The sequence below is a fragment of the Camelus bactrianus genome, chromosome 34 (genome assembly GCF_048773025.1).
Source record: "Camelus bactrianus isolate YW-2024 breed Bactrian camel chromosome 34, ASM4877302v1, whole genome shotgun sequence".
Taxonomy (NCBI): domain Eukaryota; kingdom Metazoa; phylum Chordata; class Mammalia; order Artiodactyla; family Camelidae; genus Camelus; species Camelus bactrianus.
This window is the reverse complement of record NC_133572.1, coordinates 24,528,849-24,545,000: the sequence shown is the minus strand read 5'-3', so window position 1 is coordinate 24,545,000 and position 16,152 is coordinate 24,528,849. Positions and strand designations below refer to the sequence as shown.

The 16,152-nt window shown below is 42.4% G+C and overlaps 1 long non-coding RNA gene across 3 annotated transcripts in view; it reads left to right on the top strand.

Moving 5' to 3' along the window:
- LOC141575939 (uncharacterized) overlaps positions 1–3,115 on the top strand; it is a 59,874-nt gene extending 56,759 nt beyond the window's left edge. For all 3 annotated transcript variants that reach the window (XR_012504049.1, XR_012504051.1, XR_012504050.1), the window contains one exon: positions 1,184–3,115. This is a non-coding gene — a long non-coding RNA (uncharacterized LOC141575939). The remainder of the gene's footprint in view (positions 1–1,183) is intronic.
- The last annotated feature ends 13,037 nt before the right edge of the window (positions 3,116–16,152 follow it).

Sequence of the window (16,152 nt, the reverse complement as noted above, 5' to 3'; positions counted from 1 at the left end):
ACAATCATAATTAGATTTTTTCACCTCTATTAATAAGTAAACTGTCAAAGCGAGTGACGTGCAGACTTTGGACTGGAACACGGGTCTTTCTGATCCCAGTCTCTGTTCCCTCCCCGACCTATCCTTCCAGATGGCCAGGAGAATCTTCCTCAGTCTTGAGTTTCCTGCTGATATTACCACTCTCTTTGTTTCTAGGAGAGGAAAAGAAGTCTAAACTTACTTTCCAGTTGAAAATGGAATGGAGAGTTAACGTTGGAAGCCGGGAGAGTCTGTCCTGTGATGAAGCGGCCTCCTAGCCACTTCCACTGGGACGTCACGTCACTGTCTGGGCCCCTTGCTCAGCCTGTGCACAGGTGACAGCGCAGATGTGCCGAGCAGTCCTCCCGGACAGGGCAGTGGGTTGGAAAGGAGTTTGGGGATTTGGTTTCATTTCATAGGTTTCTGAGGGCCTTGGCCTGGCACTTCGAGTGGGACCATTCCCTGTCCCACATGCTCGTGCTCTGGGCCCGTGCAGGCCTGATGTGGCCTCAGCCTGAGGCTCAGGGCCCGTGGTGAAGTGGAGAATTTTAGTCCAGGGTCTGTGGAGGCTCTGACAATTCTGGGTCGTGGGACATTGTCCAGGATGATAATAATTCTTCCCCGAGTTTCAGATTTCCTTGCCTGTGAGACGGGGTAGTAATAGTTTCTGAGATGATTGTAATGATTCAGTAAGGGGCGCAGCGTGTGCTGGCAGGTAGCTCTTGCTTAAGGAGCAGAAGTCGCAGTCACTCTGTCAGCCTCTCACTGTGTGCTCTGTGCTTTGAGAAGATGTGTATTTGGTGAAAGTCCTGCCCAAATACTAGGGTCTAGATGAAACGTTGTTCCTTTACTTTCCCTTTCTTTTGCTCCTTCCTTTCTCTGCGTCTCATGTGTAGGGAGCAGATTCCTCTGTTTCAGGGAATACAGGCCTTTCTAGGAAAAGGACAGGATGAACGTGGATAGGTGGGGCCGGAGGGGGTCTGGAGCATCTGCACAGCGCTGCTTCCCTGCATTTCTGCATCCGGTCCCATCAGTGCACGAAGTCAGCCTTCCTCTTCCTTCCTGTGTCATCAGGTCTCTGTTTTATGGGAAAACATTTTTTACGTGTCTTTTTTCACTTACATGTTTCGTTCAGATGCTTGTTGCTTTTTTCCCTGTGCTTCAGCGTTCCTAGGAGAGAATTCAGCAGTGCAGCGTCCTCTCCGAGCTCTATGAGTTGATCGGCTTCCACTGCAAGTCCGTCTTCTTCAAGTGGGTGGCCCCCGTGCAGCGCGTGGCCCCCGGCATCCCGGAGCCTGGCGGGAAGGCCTGCTACCGACTCCTTCTGCAGACGCTTCCTGGCTACATTCTGTCACTGATTCTGCAGGACTTCAACAAAGGTTTTGGGACTAAAACATTGCTTCAGTCCGATTAACCATGCCTTGTTTGGGCCCTGCTCTCCTGTCTCAACAGGGTGAATTGTGATTCGTGTAGAGCAGGACACAGCAGACTTTTTTCTGTCAAGGGCTTGGGAGTCAATATTTCAGGATCTGCAAACCTCCTGATCTCTGGTGCAGCTGCTCAGCTCTGCTGTTCAGACGCCAGAGCAGCCGGACAGTCCACACACCCACAGAGCTTTATTCACAGCAGTGGCTGGGGCTGGATTGGGTGTATGAACTGCAGTTTGTCCCCACAGCCTCCTCACTATTGACGCCTGTACCTGAGCGTGCATTTGCGACAATGGGTGAACCTACACTGACACGTCATCATCACCAAGAGCCCATACTTGACACTAGGATTTACACTTGGTGGTGTGCACTCTGTGGGTTTGGACAGATGTACAATGACACGTTTCTACCATCACAGCATCATACAGAGTAGTCTGTCTTAGTGACCCTAAAAATGCTCCTTGCTGCACCTCATTCATTACTCCTTCCCCTCTAGCCTCTGACAGTAACTGATCTTTTAGTCTCTGTGGTTTTGCCTTTCCCAGAACACCATACAGTTGGAATCAGACAGTTGCAGAATCTTCCCAGATTGGCTTCTTTCACTTAGTAATATTCATTTAAGGTTCCTCCATGTCTTTCCATGCCTTGATAACTCATTTTATTTTAACACCATAAATAGTCCATTTTCTGCCTGGACCAAAGTTTATTTATCCATTCACCTACTGAAGAACAGCTTAGTTGTTTCTGAGTTCTGGTGATTATGAATAAAGCTGTTATTAACATCTGTATGCAGATTTGTGTGTGGACGTAATTTTCCATTTTGTTCAGTAAACACCAAGGAGCACAGTTGCCAGATCATATGGTAGGAGTACGTTTAGTTTTGTAAAAAAATGCCAGACCGTCTTCCAAAGTATCTGGGCCATTTTTCATTCCCACCAGCAATGCAAGAAAATTCCTGACGCTCCACATCCTCACCAGCATTTGGTGCTGTCAGTGTTCTGAGTTTTGGCAGTTTTGACTGGTGTGCAGTGATAACTCACTGTTTCAGTCTGCAGCCCCTTGATGACAGATGCTGTGGAGCATGTTTCCATAGATTTCTTTGGCATCTAGTTTCCATGTTGAGGTGTGTGTTGAGGCATTTTGCACATTTTTTAAGCAGGTTATTCATTCTTCTTGTTGAGTTTAAAGAGATTTTGGTGTATTCTGGATATCAGCCCTTTATCAATGTGTCCCTGCCCTTTACCTGCAGCACCGGAGTTGTCCTTTGGGTCTCAGTGGAGTGTCAGCTCTTCAAAGAGGTTCCCTGTCTTCCCTCACCTAAATACTGTCCTTGAACTTTTCACTTTCATTGACTCACTTTGTTCTTTTTAAATAGCATTTCCCATAATTTGTAAGTACATTAAAAAAAAAGGCAATGATTGAACACTGCCTCCCCCACCAGGCTGTGTGCCCTGTGAGAGCAGAGACCCTGTCCCCACTCACCATGTCCCATGACAGCATATGTCACATGTCCATGTAAATGTGTGTAACGTGGGGCCAAACCTGATGAGCAGCTATGACGACATGTGTTGGCTACCATTCATTGAATAGAGTTTGTTTCTTGATCTTAATTTTAAATCACATGAATGAAACATGTTTCTTTTGAAAAATAAAACAACAAAGCACACCTCCATGTGATTGGTACTTTCTACTTAGCCTTCTGACCCAGGAAGGGACGTTCACCATCATTTTGTGGAGGAGGTTGGGGAGGTAAAGTAGGAGAGTGAGATCAAATAAAGTAAAAATGATAACAATCAGCTGGCTTTATTTTCACTAAGACAAATGTTACTTTAAACCATACCTCAGCTGTTGTTCTGTTGTTTTAAACACTTCTCATAGAATTAAATGGAAGCCCACTAAACCCTGAAAGGGAAATTATGTGCTCAGGTCCTGAAAAGTGTTTATGTCTATTTCTTGAAATGCACATTTTCCCTGCTGGTTACAGAAAGTCATGGCGGGAACACAGCCGTGAGCTGTGTGTGTCTGCCAGCTTCACGGGCTGCTCACTGTCATTTTCATTTTCTTGTGTTGCAGTGTATGAAGGTTTTCCATCAGACTGTTTGCTCAGCCCCTTCCTGAATGAGGGATTGAATTTTCCACAGGAAATCTTATGGAAGAGAGTGACAAGGCACATGGGTTTCCCAAAAAGCAATAGTTGTTGTAATAAACTCTCACATTGGTGAACTTTTTGAATACAAGCGAGTTGAAAATTTTATCACTAGGTCATATGCCACAAATCTGTCTTAAGAATAAAAAGATTCAGATTTTATAGAAGAAGCAGTTTGAATCAAGTATAAATTACAATTTGTACACTAGTTGGTGTTAGAACATGTACTCACTCTTACCATAATTGCCTGTGGTAGGAACTGGATCATTATTTATTTATTTAAAAAAAATCCTCAAGGTTCTACTTGCCTCATTCTTGATGCGGCAGTGTTGAGGTTAGTTAAGTTGGGACATTTAGAATTCTTGGCTAGGTTTTCAGGACATTGATTTCAGCCTCTTTATCTTTTTTAGAATCTCTTCTTTGTGTCGGTCTTTGGTCTTTTGACAATGTGGAAATACTGCACAGATCTGTCTTTCCCTTTTTCCTGTCTTTATGGGAAAAGATTTCTGTAAGACACACTACTAGGACATTAAGCATTTTGTGTGGGGTAAGTTTGGTCGGCTCAAAGGATTTCAGTTAATACATATTAATACTTGCTATTCAGCTAATGATAAGAAAATTATAAAATAACTTAAGTATACATCAATAAATATAGTACAATAAGCCCATCACCCAGATTAAGGAATTCACAAACATTTCCATATTTCCTTTATTCAGACCTTTGTTCTTTTACTTGTCCTTTGTTGAAGTATTTGACAGCAAATTCAAGAAAACATGTCATTTTACCCTATGTACTCAAGTAGGCATGTCTGAAAAATGAGGGCCATTTCTTTGATCAGGTTTTTCCATTTGACTTATGTGCTCGTTAAGTACCAGCTGTATCAGGCATCTCACTAGGCATTAGGAATCCTTGGGGCAATGAGACAGTCCTGGCTCCCAAGGAAGTTAAGGGCTGATGGAAGAAACCAACACAGGAGCTTAGGTGCCTCACCTAAGGTCCCTGCGGGATGACACCAATTGGAAAAAATTTGTGCACAATACAGTGGGATTCACAGAAGGGACTGGTCAGACTAGTAGGGCAGGCCGTGAGAGAGGCGGTCAGCAGGGCTACAAGAGGAGGAATCATTTGATCAGAATCTGAAATCTTTTCTGCCAACCTTCCTACCAAGCCCTAGGGCCCATCACACACAACCCTGTGCTGTAACTGTTTTTGATTCCAGTTACCACATCTCTTTCAGGAAGGATTTTAAGGTGGAAAATATTTAAAATCAGTAATTGTTGCCAGAAGTGACATAGAACAAAGAACATGGAAACAACACAAATGTCCATCAGCACATGACTGGATAAAGACAAGGTGATACATATCTACAATGGAATACTACTCAGCCATAACAGATGCAATTTGCAGCAACATGGATGGACCTGAAGACTGTCATTCTAAGTGAAGTGGGGTGAAAAGAGAAAGAAAAATGCCATAAGACTTCATTTATGAGGAATCTAAAATTAATAGCAATAATAATAAGACCACAAATGAACTAATTGTTATTTTGATTTCTTGAATATGCTTAAGCACATATGACTGTCCTTTGTGATTGGATTACCATATTCTGTTTATTATTCTTTTGTAGTTGGCTTTATTCCTCTGGTAACTATGTAAGTTTAAAAATCTGAAACTCTAATCTGTTCTTAGAAACAATAATTAGTACATATATGTAACTAAAAAAATGCAGTATACTCTATACATGTATTTATATGCAATGTGTATGTGGAGTTGAACTGTAATAATTATACCTAATAATACTGAAAAAGGAAAAAAATAAAATAATATATAAAAAAAACTAATCACCCCTCTTTAAATATTAAAACATTCAGTTCTGAGATTCTGTGAAAAACAGCATGGAAGTAGGTTTTTAAGATTTTCTCCTTGTTCCTCGGTGAGCAGCCTGGGCTGCACAGCTTGGCCGCCACAGGCACCCAGGACTTGCCGGCTTGCTCCTCACTTGTTGGGAGGAAGATTAGCTGATTCAGGAATATTTATGCTCTTAGAAGTTGCTGAAAACCCCACAGAGCTTCTGTTTACATGGAGTGTATCTGTCAATATACCCCATTTTAGAAATTTGAACAGAAAATTTAAACCCAAGAACTGACAAGCACACGCTGCCCCAGCACGTGGTCAAAGCAGTGCTGTCACGGTGGCGTGTGTTGGTTCTAGAAAAAATGCACCATACACTCAAGAATGAGGATGAACCCACAGATCTCATCTCAGCAATGCTATGAAGAGGTGGGACCCAAAGCCCCTAAAACAGTGCTGAAGTCCCCAGATGTCCCAGAACACACAGAGCCATGGTACCAAGAATCCAGTGTCTCATGGATCATCAGCCGTGGAGACCGCGTCCTGGGTCAGGAGAAGCAAAAGTAGGGATACCAGGCACACAGTCCTATTACAGCAATGCTTTAAAGGTGTTGAATTGACTAAAAGAGTGGCAAAGATTTGCATTTAGAATACTACATTTTCTCTCCTGGAGACGTTAGAATGATAACACTGATTAACAGAGGATGATTGTAATGGATTAACTATGATACTGATGACATGAGCTGCTCACACTAACCCTGCACTCAATGTAGACTAAGCCTTTTATGCACACACTTCATTAGGTCTCCACATCCCTGCAAGGTGGCATTAAGCACTCATACAACCATGAAATCAGTGACTATAAAACAGTCACAAGGCTTTCTCTGCAGCATGAGGTAGCAAAACCAGCAAGGATTTTCAATGACAAAATCCAAAATCATATATATTTGGGAAAGAAAGCAAACAAAACACAGAAGGACAATAAAACAAAAGAGCAGATGGAATGGAAACTTTTATTGAAGAAAGCAATGATTGATTCAATTACAACAGGTAATGGCCCTGGTATAATTGAACCATCAATCCAAATTTTTGGAATAGTGAGTTGTGAAATTACTGTCTCATTTAATATTGGAATTCCTAGTTGGACCAATTTGATATACATCACTGGTGTGATGTTATCTATTTAGGTAAATAACAATATTCATATTTTTTAAGGTAACAGGAATCATAACACAGGACTCCAGATTTAGAGAGAGAATTCAAACAACTACTATCATACTCCATCCAGTAAGGACAAGTGTCCCTGCGTCACCAAAACAATGAGAATTTGCACACAGAAAACACATTTCTCCAGTTGTGACAAATACAAGACCGTGAACCATGAATTACGAGAAGAAGCAACTGTTTAAATGCCATGGGCAAAATTTTTTATCACCTTGAAAACATCACTGATGCACTAAGTAAGAAAAAAAATTGTTTTACTAGCAAATCTAACTGACACAGGGGTTTTTCCAAGTGAGAAGGTAATTCCAAAAATTGCAGTAAAATGAGTTAAGATGATCTGTGCAGTGACGGAGCTGATATTAGACTGGCCAGCATCACGATTTCCGGTTTTACACTTGCTCTCTTCTTGTCACCTCTGACACAAGAATGCATCATATGATTTTTTTCTTTAGGGAAAAAAAGATAAATAAAAACTAACTAGAAGTTGTGGTATGGAAAGCAGTAATGAAGTTGTCTAACCTAATAATGCAGCCAGTGTAATGTAGCACTTATTCGGGCACTAGAATTTTTTAAATCATGATTTATTTTATATCCTATTTCTATCCTAAAGGAGGCACTTAAAGTTTTCTACTTTATTCAACATATCTTGTGGGGGTTGTGATATACACTGGTATGGCAGTTTTCAGAGATTCAAAATCGCCTCTGTGGTTGTGGTCAGGAAAGGCAAGGCTCCCTCAGAGCTGAGACGGAGAAGGAATCCCCGGAGTCAGCCCCCGGGCAGCTTCCGAACCGCATCTGCTTGCACTTGGCACAGGACACCATCAGCAAGTGTAACTCTGACAAGGAGATTTCCCCGGGGACCTGGGAGGTGCTCTAACATTCTGAAGCCACTTGTTTCCCATTTAGGTAAGGCTTGGAAAAACAGTTTATTAGAAGTGACTCCCTTTGTATGTGCCTTTTGTCCTGAGAGGTCACTAATTAGCATAAATATAAAATACCCCATAATATAAGAATTTAGGTACCCCATTTTTCCATCTACCTGTCTATTTGTTTATCATATTTATACTTAGGTTACACTTTCCATGATGTTCATTTCCGGGCACCAAAAAAGAAAGGTTGCAAAATATTTCTTATAAAAAGCGGGAATGGGTCTAAGGTTTAAAAACCACTACTGCTAACAATAAAAGCCAGATAATATTTTTAACCTCAATTGCATCAGACCTTCCCGAATTCCTCCCTTAAGTTCACTGTTAAAACAATAATGGAATCTCTGTCCTTCCAAGACTCGGGCCTGATCGCCACCCATCCAGATATCTTTCTGTGGGTCCCTACTTGTCCTCGAGGCCCCCAAACACAACTTACAGGTTGAAATTTCTTCAGTGTTCCTACTGTAGGGGAAACCTGGAAGTCCCAGGCACTGTCCAGGAGTCACACCTACCTGCAAAAATCAAAGTCATGTGACTGAAATGGGACAACCCAGGTTGTGTGGTAGGGCTGAAAGCTTACCAAAAACAGGTTTGGGGGCCTTACCCAAGCCCTCCAGCTCCTAACATGAAGAAGTACAGGGAGGCCAAATTAACCACGAGACTGTGTGGCTTAATTACCCCATGAATAAAGGATTTGTGCCAGTGCCACCTTTAGACAGGGAACCCCAGAACCCAGACTTGGAAGCACCCTCTCCCCTACCCTCTGAACAAATATTCTCTCAAGACACATAGTGAGAGATGGGAGCCCCGGTGAGCTCTGGAATAAGATGCGACCTGAAAGACTGCTGGTAACAAATGGTGTGCAGCTCGGGCAACCCCCAGGACCACCAGCCATTCTGGTACCACTGATGCCCACACTTCCATCCACAACAGTTTCTTCAGGACACTTATGCACATATAACCATCACACAAAAATGATTGCTTAGACATATTTTAAGAGAAATAACATTATGAGAATGCCAAATTCATGACATGTCAGAGTCAAGACCCCAGAGTATTTACTGGATGAGATCTCACGTGTGCCCCGCAGTGAGCTTTAAACCCTTAGGACACAGTCATGGAACAGTAGGCATTTTCTTTCTTTCCTCCAAGTTGGCTTTACTGGAGAACTCCGTAGACACAGGAAGACTCTGTTTCCCACCTCTACTACTTACACAAAGGGCTCATCACGTGGTGAGGGATCAGCGCTTGTGCGACCGGCTCCAATGTGAGCACTCCAGTGCCCAGCTCCTCCAGGAGCAGAGCTCCCCCCACAGGAGCAGAGACCCCCCCAGGAGCAGAGCACCCCCCACGGGCACAGCAGTGCCTGCAAGAATCAGGAGTCTGATGAGTGAGCCTGGGGCGGGCAAGTCAGGAAGCAAGCACCGCTCCCTCAAGCTCTGCAGGTGATCTCTGTGTCATCTTGAATAAATACAGTCAGCATTAAGATGTTTGACAAGAGGGTAAAAGGTAAGGCCTCTCCAAATCTCCTCGCATTCCTTTAGTTGGAGACCTGGTAGAACACATGGCGACAAGAGAAGCTGGCTTTTCATGCCCACGTTGGCCTCAGGGCTACAGGGGAGGCCACGGTGCTGCCTCCGCCCCACTTCCTGCCTTCGTCCTGCAGACCTCACAGGGGCCGCTGACTCGTTTCTCTGACTTTCTCTCCTTGGTTGTGCTACACTTCCAGCTTTTAAAAGCTCACAAAATCCTCACTGGAAAATCTTTAACAATGAACCCAAGTCAAATGAAATCAACCAAAGAGACACACTGCCTTCTTCATTACTTTATATTTTAGGATGAAATTCTTGAAGACGACTCCCTGAACTGAAGGGGTAGATGGAGGAGAAAAGAAAACAAGACAAGCATTTTTGGGCCCATAAAAAATGAGAGGTAACCAGATGGTGTCTAGTCTTCATTGCAACTCTCTGCCTGCCCCAATTTCACATGCCCCTCCCAACTGAACTCATCAGAACTCGACTGAAGGAGACGGCTGTGCAAATTTATTGGAAACCAAATAAATCACTATGGAAACAGTCTCCCAAACCCAGCGAGAACACTGTAAGCTGACCAGTGCCAGGATCTGAATACGTGCAGATCAAAATTCCGACCCCCTCCCTGGTAGGTGTACTTACAGTGGGGGTTGTCGCCGTGCAGTTTGTCTGCATCCAACATATAAAAATGAAAGGGACTCCAGTTTTCAACATCACAGTCCCTCTGAAACAACTGGTGGTCAATTAGCGTTTGTCTCCAGCAAAACTCGATTTTCTCCCCTGCACGTGGAGGTGAACACACAGAAGAGACTGATGATCCCCGCTGCGAGTGTAGCTAAGTGTGTCTAAGCAAGCTGGCTCCATCAGCATCCTGATGAGCAGGGGAGTGTGTGAGCCGCGGGGCTCTGCAGACTAATGGCCAGGCAAGGAGGGCGCTTTCTTACATTGGGGAGAAAAAGGCTGGAGCAGCACTCGCTGGAAATAAATTCTAATTAAACCTTCAGGTGCGGTTCCTGCAGCAGAACCCACGCCAATAGATGAGGCTCCCTCCGTGCTGTCCAGTCATGTGAACCAGGCTCATTAATATACATGTGTGTTTGGTTTAGCAAGTGAATCATGTCTGTTTTCTGGAAATTACATGAGGGTGGAAAACCTTCCAAACATGTTCATTTATTTGCTGTGGACTTTGTTTAATCCTCTTAAGAGCATTTAGAATGACAAACTTCTTAAATTAGCATGTTTGCCTGAGTGACCTTTCCAGGCACATGGGCCGAAATCTAGGACAGCCCAGAAGCAAATTCAAAACCGTTCCAGCTGCACAGCACTGCAGAATGTGTCCAGTTTGAGAATAAGGATTTTTTCTCCACACACTTTTCCTCCTCTGCCCAAATTAATCAGCCTCTGCTGCTCTTGTGTAATGAGTATTGTATGGCTCATCTTCTCTGCCTGTAAAATGGAAATGGGAAATACTTCTGCCCAATAAAATGACATAGAACTAAGCCCCAAAATTATATATATTTAAAAAAAAACAGGGCTTTACGCTGTCCAGGGATATGAATCATTTATTTAATATATCAATTGTTACTAGAATAATCTTTTTAAAATGTAACCCCTCCTCAGAAAACTTCAACTACTATTCGATAAAAATATCACAGAAAATTTCTGAAAAGAATTTAAAGGAAAATCATTTTTAACTGAATCATGTTCTAGGCACACTGAATAAATTCTTTTTAGAGAACTACTTGTTTTTAATAAATGACCTATAAAAATACACCCAGCATTAACCAGTAAATCTTCATTCCTTATTTTAAAATTCTTAAGGCATGCTATATTTCTTAAATCAAATGAGGAGATATTTGCAAGCCAATGGACAACGGAATTACCTAAGAAGACATTATAAAGCAGCAAGAGCAACTAGCACTTTGCCAAGCATTCTGCCTGAGTCACTCGTACCATCTTATTTTGACCTGACTGCTTAGAGGTGAGCTCCATCAGCCCATTTAACACATGAAGAAACTGAGGCTATGTGTGGTCATGTTTCCAGTACTTGGTTGAGCCAGGATCCAAACCCGGATCTTTGTCTATAGATCCTGTGCCTTTACCAGATCACACTAAATTTCTCACTCTTCAAATGCACTCAGTCCCCGAGGTAACACACCTTCCTTGCATTTCTAGGAGTTTTAGGAATTACTGAATTACAAGGACTAATCAGACATTTGTGTGAGCTAATTTTATATTTTCTGATTTTCCTGAATCAGTTCAGGCTGAATTCATTCTACTTACGAGAAGTCCTGAGGCAGAGGAGAGAGGGGAATATAAGCCAAACATAAACAATTTCAAGAGATCCACTTCATCAAGGAAGCAAAGTATTAAGTAAGCCATTCTGCAACATGCTTGTCAATAAACCTTGGTGTCTCTGTCTCAGCCTGAAGGAGGGTAAGCCCTCCAGCCCATCTGCCTTCCAGCCACATACCCTGGATGACCTTGGTTCCCTCACCGGTGACACATGTGTTCACCTGGGACTCTTTGTAGAGATTAAATGATAAAACTGTATGCAAAGGGGCTACTTCATTGCCAGACAGTAGGCACTAAACAAATAATAAAATTATTTTGTTTCATGAAAATGGGAGGCAAGTCTCCCAATTAAACATTCCTGATAGAATCCCAACAAGCACTTTAATTTGTCTACAAGAAATTGTAAAATAGCATTTCTTTTTTGAAGGCCGTATCCATTCTCCCTACTTTTTACAAATCCTGGCTGTTATCCTGAAAATCTATTCCCAGAACGTGGCATCCATCTCCCATATTTAAATCCTTTAAGTTTGAAATTATGATGAAGCTTGGGCACATAAAGATTCACACCATAATTCACAGAATAAACAAAGACCACAGGAACAGGGCCACCTCCAGACCCCATGTGCTCAGGACAGGCTCCAAACTTCACAAAATCAGAAGCATACTGTTTGAAGAGAAAGAAAATTGAATGTGATCAAGGAGGCTGACATAGAGCACTGGCCAGCTCACGAGACGACCCCGTCGCCCCCTCGTCTGACCTAAGTCATTGAACACAGTTATCCGTTGATCTCTAACTAAAACTAGAACACGGGTAGGGTTGGAAAGTAACATTTTTTCCTACAATATATACATATTGTCAACTAAAAATTGGCACTTGTCATCTGCCTCTGATTTGGTTAAGTCATGAGCCACTGCAGCTGCTGACTTTCAACACCCTCTGAAAGTAGTTAAGTGTGGAGATCAGGAATGGGGTGCTCTGTGCTCTGGGAAAATGGGCAGGAGAGTCTTCAGATAGTTAGACATTTTCAGGAAATTTTATGCGCCCAAATTCTTACATCCCCTCCTATCTAGAAAAGCGCTAAAATCATTAACAGAGACACCTGCTTCTTGACTAGCAGCAGCCTCTGCCTAAACTTGTATTGGACCGCACGTCCCCCTTCACTGAAATCTTATATAATTCTGAGCTCCCCCTCCTCTTCAGAGCAGTTCCTCCGAGCTCTCTGAGATGCTGTCACCTGGGCTCTGGTCTTTATTTTGCCCCAGATAAACTTTAACCAACAACTCTCACGTTTTGTGGTTTATCGACAGTACCACAAAAATTAAGCTTACATACTTGAACTCAGAGTAAACATTCAGTATCAAACATTTCTTGGCTTAAATTCCTATTTAAATGTAAATAATTATTCCATTTCTTAAATATAACATCTTTAAATATAAATTAACAGATATTTGTGAATCTTTGAAAAATATAGTCTAGAAAAAAATTTTAGCAATTAAAAAAGCTATTGTGTGGAGCTTTAGAATTTCAAAAGTGGAAGAGAATAGTATTGTAACTCAAGTTCTTGTTTTAAATGCAGAGATCCTGAGGCCTCAAAAGACATATCAATTTGCCTGATTTTATACACTGTCCTTTAACAGAAAAACTTGAACTAAGTTCCTGGTCTTTGAGAAACCAAGACTTGCTCTGCTGGTGCAGGGCTGAAATTTATGAAAATGGGTCGTGAGAAAGAACCAGAATGCGGGGGCCTGGGCGAGGCAGCGGAGGAAAGGAGGGTCTCACCTTGTCGTGGGTGAGAAATAGTCTCCCGCAGTGCTGGTGTGATGGGCATCCCTCAAGTGCCTGAAAACTACTATTTAGCACACCTGCCACCGAAACGCACACAAGCTGTTTAACTAGAAGGCTGACCAGGAGGCTTTCTCAGTGACACAACAAGCTATTTTCAAGTTAACGCTACAACTACAGGAAGAGAAAGAATAGAAAGCTGGTATTAATTATTAAAAATTTACACCAAGAACCATGGAAATTCCAGGAGAAATATAAAGACGTTGGAAGTTTCATTATGCTAACTTACTGCCAATTCATTTGTCTTAAAAGCTGTGCTATAAAATATATTGTCCTTTGTTGTTCCAAATCACATTTGAAAGAAATAATGTTTCTTAAGGGTGTTTCTGGAAATTTCTTCAATTTCCTAACACCAAATCTCAGACCCTTAAAGAAATGGGGGGTTGGCATTTCGTCCATTGTTCTCTAGGCAATTTGTTTTTCCTTCAAAGAACAAGGGGGGAATCACACAGAAAAGCATTTGAGCATCAGGCTGCTTACATTTCCTCCGGGAGTCTTGGAAAATAAGGTGGAAATGAACAGTAGGACAGAAACATGGCGGGAGAGTCACTGGCTAGAAGGTGAGAACAAATGTGTTCTCCAACGTGCTCTGGTAGCCACTAGTTTAAATGAACTGAGCAATTGTTCGAGCATACACGCACTTCTACGGGAAAATCTCAACCGTTACCAAACGATCAGTGCAGCCCGAAGCAATGGACGGACTGCGGAGGCCCCCGGCATCTCATCGTGTTGTCTTACACCATGTGCAGGATGAGCAGTGCCTCCCCGCCCCCTCCCTCCCCTCCCCTCGATGGAGATGGCTGGTCCTGAGCTGAGCTTACCTCATAGCAAGCTGTCTCTCAGCCCTCTGTCTAAAGCAAGGTAAAAGCAGGAAAGCTACCTGGGACTTTACAGAACCAACCCAAAAGGGAACTGAAGCACCTTTCTTCCCTCCTTTCTGCTGCCTGGAATGTGGGCCTGATTTTTGACCCTCAGGCAGACACTTTGGGCCATCAAGTTGACTGGCTGAAAATAAGAGGCATCTGGTTCTCTGACCCTGGGACCTTCATGCAAACCAGCCCTGTGGTACCGATTGCTTGACTTCTTTATGTAAGAGGGAAATACAAGTTTAGCATGTGTAAGCTACCGCTGTTATCTGGGGAAGTAGGTGTTGTACATTGCCACGGTAAGTCCTAATAATAAAGTTAAATATTCACCAAAAACTATTTACCAAATAGTTAATAAATGATAAAGAGTTCCTGATTTTTGTTTTAATGCTATGAAATGTAAATCAAGTTTCAGCATATGCTAGTAAAACAAGACACTGTGGAGAAAAAGCAAAACAGAGATTATAGAACAGAGACACAAAGCCTCCTCTTCTCCAAGGCACAGGAGGACAGCCGTGACTCTACGTGCCAAGGTTGGAGTCTCATGGGCTCCCTGTTTTCCTTGCCTTGGGTTGTCTTTTCTTTCCAGCCTTGGGAAAAATGGATGACTGCTGGTCAAATCATTTCAGGAGCAGCTTCCATCGTGTAGAACCCCTGTCTCTTCCTTTCCTCTGCCTCCTGGAATGTTCTGACACAATTAATCAGTCCAGCCTTCTAAATTGAGCAAATGGAGCTCAATCAATCTGCTTTTAGACAGAGTTAGGAAACAGACATTAAAAAGCATAACTAGGAAATCTTATCTTCCAGAAGTCATTGCACAGATGAAATAGGAGAATATCTGTGAATCACTCTGTAAACACTAAGTACAATACAAACAATATTAGTACTGATTCTATGTCACATTCTTCAAAAAACGAAAACAGAATAGTTTTCTACCAGAAGGAGAAGGTGCTTTACAATTTTCTGTCACTTTAATTCTTCAAAAGTTTCTATAAAATTGATGTCTTTAAAAAAATCAATGCACATTAAGGACTAAATTTAATTCCTTCATCTTCCCCTGTTTAACAGATATCAAGAATGATACCATTTCTAGACATTTTATCTAGGAAAGCCTTTGGTATACATGAGGCACAGAGCATGACAAATTGTCAGTATCACTCAGGATAGGAAACCCATGTTTGATACCCGAACTTGAAGACATGAAGAAGATGCCTGGCATGTCCCACTGACCTTTCAAGCTGTTATTTTTGAAACACTTGTTTCTTCTTGGTCCAGAACAGACCCGCATTTGTTGATGAGAGACTCTTTAAGTGAAAAGGTAAACCCATCATTACACTTTAGAGACTGAAGCCTTACCCTCCTCATCCATGTGGACATAGCATCCTTACTGATTCCTAACATGAAAAATGACCACCAATGACATCTCAGGATGCTCCAATGCAGAGGTTCTCTGCTGCAGTGAAGAGGAAAGAGCCGTGTGCTTCAAGATGTACTTACTGTCTGTAGCTCACTTGGCAAGACACGGCAACTTGTCTAAGCTAAAGCTTAAAAGTGGAAAATAGAGACAACATCCATGGCAAAGGGCATTCGGAGGCTAATTCCTTGGCCCCACTTCATCGCTTCTCAAGAGCCGTGGGCAATACCTTGAGAAAGGCAGCAATACGTTACCCAACTCATCAAAAAGCTGTGCCTCCTACTAATTGACAGTAAAACAAGTGTCATCTGGCTCAACAGATCTCCCTGTGTCTCTACAGTGGTCGTCTACTTTTTCTTTATTTTGTCAGTTGGGGGACACTCCTTTTTTGAAAATCCTCCTCCCTGCAGTAGAAGTTCTTATTTTCCCAACCAGAATGCAGGCTTGAAGGAGGGCAACAGAGCTGAGAACACATAAATCAGTATTTATTCCTTGATATATTTTTTACACATGGACTAAAAATCATTGGGTCAGTTGGACATCAATATCATATCTAATTTACACTATTGTCAACTTTCATTTTACTACCAGCTCCTGAAACAGTCACGT